We start from the raw sequence: 6,779 nt of genomic DNA, 5'->3' as shown, positions 1-6,779 counted from the left end.
ACCTGAGATCTTTATTCCAGACTCTTGAGCTCATTTTGCACCTAGACAGATTTTAGCGCTGGTCCCTTTGACATCTGTTTGTGTCAATCACAGGTAAGAGGCTGCATCACTCTACATATCTCTCTCCTTTACCAATGACTTTCATTACGATCCTTTGGTTTGATACAAACCATGTTGCTTTACCTTGTTAGAAAAATCCTGTATAACAACAGACAAAGCAGAAAGCAAGTTGGAAAAATACAGAGCTGCTTGGTTCCCAAAAAGCCTCTTCTGTAAGCTGTTTCTAAGAAAGATTTGAACTAATATCTGAAATACAAAAATCCCAAATCTCCCACAGATCCAACATATGATTAGTTGTCTAGAAACAATGAGAACAAGTTGCAACAATTCTGCTACCTTTGTTGGTGCTATAGATGTGAAGTTCAAAACCAGCTACCTTTCTTGCTTCCTTACATTAAAATGTTACACTAAGCCTTCACGAACTTAGTTGACCCATGTGGATCACCAGAACGAAGAGCATAACATACAGGTCAAACTCCAGGTGATCTAATCTGAAGTGCATATAGCCCAGACATCAGACCCACACTATTTTTTGCCTTAAATTCATAAAAACAAGACTATAAAAAGAAAAAAAAATCACTTTTACAGAAGATATAGGAAGACCTAAAGTAATAGTATTTATAGAAGAAAAGTATTCCTGATTATTTTAAAAAAAAAAAAATACTACTAGAAAGAGAAATATGGTAAGAAAAACGTGGTTAGTGTGTGGAAAGTCATCAGAGGTGGAAAAAGTGCTATAACAAAAGATGTAAGTTTAGGAGGAACTTTCATGGATGGATTCCTGTAAAATATACCAGACCAGCTGCATGTTCAAAATATCATGGTGAATCAGACCATAACAAGCCCAGAGTTTGTGCTCAAGCAGCAACAGGGGGCTGCAGCAACTGCAAGAAGAGGAGGAGAAAGGGCAGAGACCTGGCCGGACATGAGCTGGCAGCTAGCGAACGAATGCTGCTGGTGGAGGAGGCATCAGCAGACAGGGCAGGTGACACTGTGGACAAATCCATCACAACTTTTATTTTGTATTATTTTGGATGCCTTCTTTGTAATATTTGCTTTTCCTTTACAAAGCTTTTGGGACTCCATCACTTCTTCTTAGTGGTTATGGGTTAGTTATTTCTCCCTTAAGCAATATATTTCTAAACTTGGTTAATTAGATTTTTTTCCTGTTTCTCATGGTGCATACTGAAGATGAGAAATGACAGAAGAGATGCTGCCTTTAAAGGGAAGGCAGAAAGAGGAGAGAAAGGAAAGATGGTACAAAAAGAAGAGAAGCAGTTAGTGTCATTGTCAGCATTGAAAAAAATGGCATCTAGAAAGCCTATTTATATCTGTTGTGTAAGGGTCTAAATTTTCTGCAGTATTTTCAAATAAACAGTACCCAGGTTTTGGCAAGAAACTCATACTCAAAAAGCTATTTCATCTTATGTTGTAAAAAATGCCCAAAAGGGAGCATTTTAAATGGCTGAGCCTTTCAATTTTTAAGTCAAAGAGAACAGTTCTCAGAATATTCCAGTAGTGAGATCAGTCTAGCATTCATTATTTTAGTGCAGTCAAAATCTGACAGAAGGATAAAAATGCATTAGAATAGACACTAATGCAAGTAAATCCAGGTAAAATTCCATGAACAGAACATAAATATTTTTGTTTTCTTTATGCTCTTGAGCACCGCACTCAAACCTCACATTAGTAATGAATAATTTGATTTATTATTTTAAACTTTCAGTTTTATTTTGGCTATCTAGGAAACAGTATTTTATACATCCCAGTTAAGGAACTAGGCTCAAAAAGAGAGGAAAGAAGAATTTTAACTTGTTCATACTTTCCACAGTCACTGTCTTTTTGTCTCATATATCATGCTCTCTTTTCTTCATGTCCTCTGAAGATTTTCTGAAGTCCAGAGATCTCTTGCTTTTAGTTAATATTTAGTTAATATTTTTATTCCCACATGTAATAAACCTCTAAATTGAACTGAACCAGAATTCATTCACAGCTCATACATGAATTTAGTGGTAGCATTTTTGCTTGAGTTAATTTCACTGGAAATCAAAAACATTAAATCCACTATTAATCCATGTAGTTAACAACATCTATTCAGTAACTATTCAGCATTGTACACTTCCTAAGTGATGCTGTAAGTAACAGAGTTAGTCTTGCATGGGGAGTTGTTTCCTTAAGGAAATAAAACCTTATTAGATATAAAAAGACTCATTCCTTGTGCAAATTATCTACTGCCTTTGCTGACACTGTGGCATTTGACCTCAGTGCCTACCCTTATTTTATTAGCATGTCAAATTATACTATGTCCATAAAAATCTCTTCCCTTTCCTTCAGGAAACAGGTGGAATATGAAAAAAAATGGCATATCATCAAAAATGTCTTAAGGAAAAGCGTCAAAATTTGAAGATGCAATTACAAACGAGATCTTCCAGCAGGAAAAAAAAAGTGTTCTGTCTATCAGAAATTTGAAAAGAAGCCTGATTACCAGCATCCTTTCCCAAACAAAACTCGATTTGAACAGAGATCCATACAGTAATGTAAATTGAATTTCCAGTTGGTCATTCAGGAAATTCTTACTGGTTTTTAATAAGGAGGTTATTTTGGGAACTGAAACCAAGTCCTTAATATTTTAGGAACATTTATCTTTGTAACAAGGCCAAAAACAGTATTTGCACTTTTCTATTTGAGGTCTCTAAGGAAAATGGGAAACATACCATTCACCCCAAAAATTTCTGCAGAATCTAACAGCTGCCAGGCTGCTTAAATGGTAGAAAATTTCCTGCCAACATATGTTTTCTATTCGCAGTGTCATCACTGATTGACACAGCTGGCCAATGTCAAAGATTTCTCTTTCTGTTACCTCTTGGAAAACAACCATCTGCGATTCAATATGCAAACTATCTACCAAGCCAAGACCAAACTTCATTAAACAATCATGAAAAAGGATTTTGTGACATGTGCATACATTTATCAACATAGGGAACAAGACACACCAGCTTCTTCAAGAGGAATGACAGAAGTACAGAGTAGAAGAAAAACAAAGGAGCTGAAAAGAATATCATTAGAATTGGGAAAAGCTGAAGTGGAAAGGACCACCTAAGCAATATGTCAGCCTAAACTTTGTGGGGTCTTGGTCCAATTTCGGACTCAGGAAGGTTCAAAAATTATTTCAAGAGTGAGATTAAGACACAAACGAGGTCAGATGCCGCTAAATCTTATTTATTTTTATGCCTAAAGACAGAGTAAACCTATTCCATTTTCACACCTAAAAGTAGAGCAACAGAGAAAAAGGCGGGGGGAGAAATTAGGAGGAAAGTTAAGCAAGCATGCAAGTAAAAGATAAACAAGAGATTGTCACTGCCAGGGATCCAAAGTTGTCTCCTGTTGGGCAGCTCTCAGGTCTTGGTATCGCTGTCAGTTTGCAGGTCTCGGGTCATGCTGCTGTCAGAGTCCACGTTCCGATATCAGAGCCCAGGTCCTGGTAGTGCTGGCAGCACTCAAGTCTCAGGACCACTGGTCCCAGGTGACAGGTTTTGGTGCCGGTGGTGGATGGCCACACTCGCATTCTGAATTTTGGCAATTCATAACGATCATGCATTTTGCACTTTAGTTCACTGTATTCAGGCCTTTACAGCAGGCCCAACTAAGCAAGCAGTGCAAGCAAGCATTCTTCTGGAACAAGCAGGCCTTAAGCATATTATCTTATCAAGCAAGCTTTGAGACAAATAATTCACAATATCTCAGCTTTCCACACTCATGCTGTGTGTTAAGGACCACTGTCTCTCACACACACTCAAACCGAATGCTAAGAGCCAGTCTTGTACACTCTTCACCAGCATTCCAGATCAGACTAGCTGCTCCAGTGGGTGGCTGCTCTAGTTTAATGCCTGTTCCCAAATGTTTCAGCAGGAATTACAGTACTGCACCTTATGAAACAGGTCAGGAGTTACTTCCCTGTCACCACCACCTTGAATACACTAACATAAGTGCATTTTAGTCTGCTCCCTCCAAATCCTGTGAAAACACAAGAGTTCAAATAGGAAGTTCTAGCATCCTGAGGGTTTAAATTATCTATATTTTTCTCAGGCACCCCTCATAAATTAAATTGGTTCATCTGTACAGTAGATTGGACTTCCATTTTAATCTTTGGTGAATTATTTCTTGACTATAGGAGGATTTAATGATTTTGAAAAGCTTATGGCTAAATAGCTAGATTTGGGTACTCTAGCAGAAATATTGTGCAAACTGTCCTTATGAAATTCCCTATATTTATGAGGGAAGACATACCATTCTGCTGACGTCAGTTTGTCCCACTCTTTGAGGACAAAATATACTATGATTCTTGTTGACATGAAATATTGACTGCATCAGAGCCAGAATTAATAAAGAAAAGCATCTATTCCATAGCTGAGAGCAGAAAGATAAATTCTGGTCTGGGATATTCATCCCAGATCAGTCATTGATTCCCATCAAAAATGCCGGTGCTATTGCTGGTTTTCTAGCTCATCTATCAAATGGCCTGGAGCACCTCTAAATGTGACATTTCCCCCTCAGGGGCATAGGAGCCTTGCAGCCCAGTAACGCAGCAGGGCCAGGGCTGGAGCCTCAGGCTCTGCCTGGGGTTTGCCGGGGCTCATTCCTGAAGCTGGTCGGACAGCTCTGCCTGCACCTGTGCACACCTGCCTGCAGCTCTGCTGCCACTTGGCTTATCCATAAAAGCCATCGTTCACATGACAATAACACCTATGAAACTCACCATATACAGTACAATCAGAATGACCAGAACTTCCAGAGCAATGAAGAAAGAATAAGGTGTTAAATCATGTCAGAAAACACATAAAAATTACCACAAGCTCATCCTGGAGTGAGGAAGAGGAAACCATTGACTTCAACAACATCCTTCTCCCAGCAAAGGGCTGAGGATGCTGATGACTCGCTGTACTCTCCCAAATACACCCTGCCACCCATCTTTCTCTTAGATCTGCATTAATAATAATTTATTAGAATGTTAAGGTTTCAGTTATATAAACCCTTAGCTTTATATGTTTGATTTTTTTTCCTTTTTTGACCCTAGAAAGACTTTGAGTGTAAAAGCAAGCAAAATAGATTTTCCACCCCAAATAGACATTAACTAACATTAGCAACGTGCTCTTTGTTACATCTATTGACTTGGATAATCTGTTGTGATCTATAAAGCTGGATCATATTAAACAATTGTTTTCAACACAGAGATCAATCTGAACCACAAACTTATTTCCAGATTATCCCAACCTGGTATTATGAAAATCTCAAACTGAAATGTGGATTGGAATCAACTAGCTCAAAGAAATATAGATGTGTTGTGCAACTCAATCAGTCCTGAACTTCACAGCTGAAATCTTCACTCCAGTTGTTTAAAGTCACCATTTATGAGGTTCTGGATATCAACACCAAGCACAGCAAGTATAGCTATACTATGCTTATATAAAGGACTAAATCATTTGATGAAAATGTAAAAATATAATTATAGTTAAACAGTGTGTTGGCATGAAAAAGCAAAATGCCCTTAACTGTAGAGAATATTAGAAAATTTAAGTTTTGCATTGATAAACATTAGGTAATCATAAATAAAATCAACGTTCTCTGGCAGACCAACCTTGCTCTGAAGTGAACATAAACCATGAACTTTCCCTGTCACCTTTTCAATTTCCTTCAGATAAATCCTGAATTTTGTTTACATACTGTAATTGCACTGAAGACAAGTCCCTTTTTCATATCAAAGCACGTATCTCCTGGGAACAATCAATGAGCAATCAATTACAAAGATCAGTGTTAGTTCATCTATTACATGACATGATTCTTTACAGAAACCCATTGACTGACACACAGCACTTGAGATCAATACAACCTTTCATCTTCCTCTCCCCGTAATTCCCGAGAGTGACTGGCAAGGACAGATTCCCATAGAAACTGGTTAGTGGAATAGCAGGCAGGATGCAGTTGCATTCTTTATTAACAATAATCTTTAGGAAAACAAATCTTTCAGCAGAGGAGCCTTAAAATACAAAGCCTCTTATTGCAAAGGAAAACCTCAAGGTCTCCTCTTCCAGGAAAGGTCATGTTCACTTGCCGTTCAAGAAATGGCAGCCAGGATTTGTCCTGCTGGCCTGAGCTTAAACTGGACAACATGACATTAAAAATGCTAGCCTGGCCCAAAATCAAACCTCAGAAATTCATTCTTGGAGAGCCTTGACATCCCTTATCCTTGCAGCCTCCCATTTCCAAAAAGTGTAACAGTAAACATGGATTATGGCACCTACCAGCTGCTTAGCACATCACATCTGATGATTTTACCTGCATCAAGACAGGCCACCAGCAGATGCTGGCCAGCAGGTCAGTGGGCTTGGCTCAGGGCTGTGCACCCCATGCACAGAGGCCTCGCAGGTGGCCCCACACCTCTGCTCCCACATGGGCACGATGAGAGACCCCTCTCGCCCTTGTCAAAAAAACGATCCGCCTGGCAGTGAAACCAGCAGAGGACAAGTCCTTGTCATGTTACAGTGGCACGGGATAATTATTTAGCAGGGGATCAGGGGGTTTACAGTAACGTCACAATTTGTAGCTATTTTAATGTCCCTAAGAAAACCACTAGACCGGCACAAAGTTCATACTTAAGTGTAGTGGTATGCACTCTACTGAAGGCACTTTTGCTCAAACATGAGGGCACATCTTCAGCCTGT

This window comes from Columba livia, chromosome 3, assembly GCF_036013475.1.
Source record: "Columba livia isolate bColLiv1 breed racing homer chromosome 3, bColLiv1.pat.W.v2, whole genome shotgun sequence".
Classification (NCBI taxonomy): Eukaryota; Metazoa; Chordata; class Aves; order Columbiformes; family Columbidae; genus Columba; species Columba livia.
Note: the sequence above shows the minus strand (reverse complement) of the source record.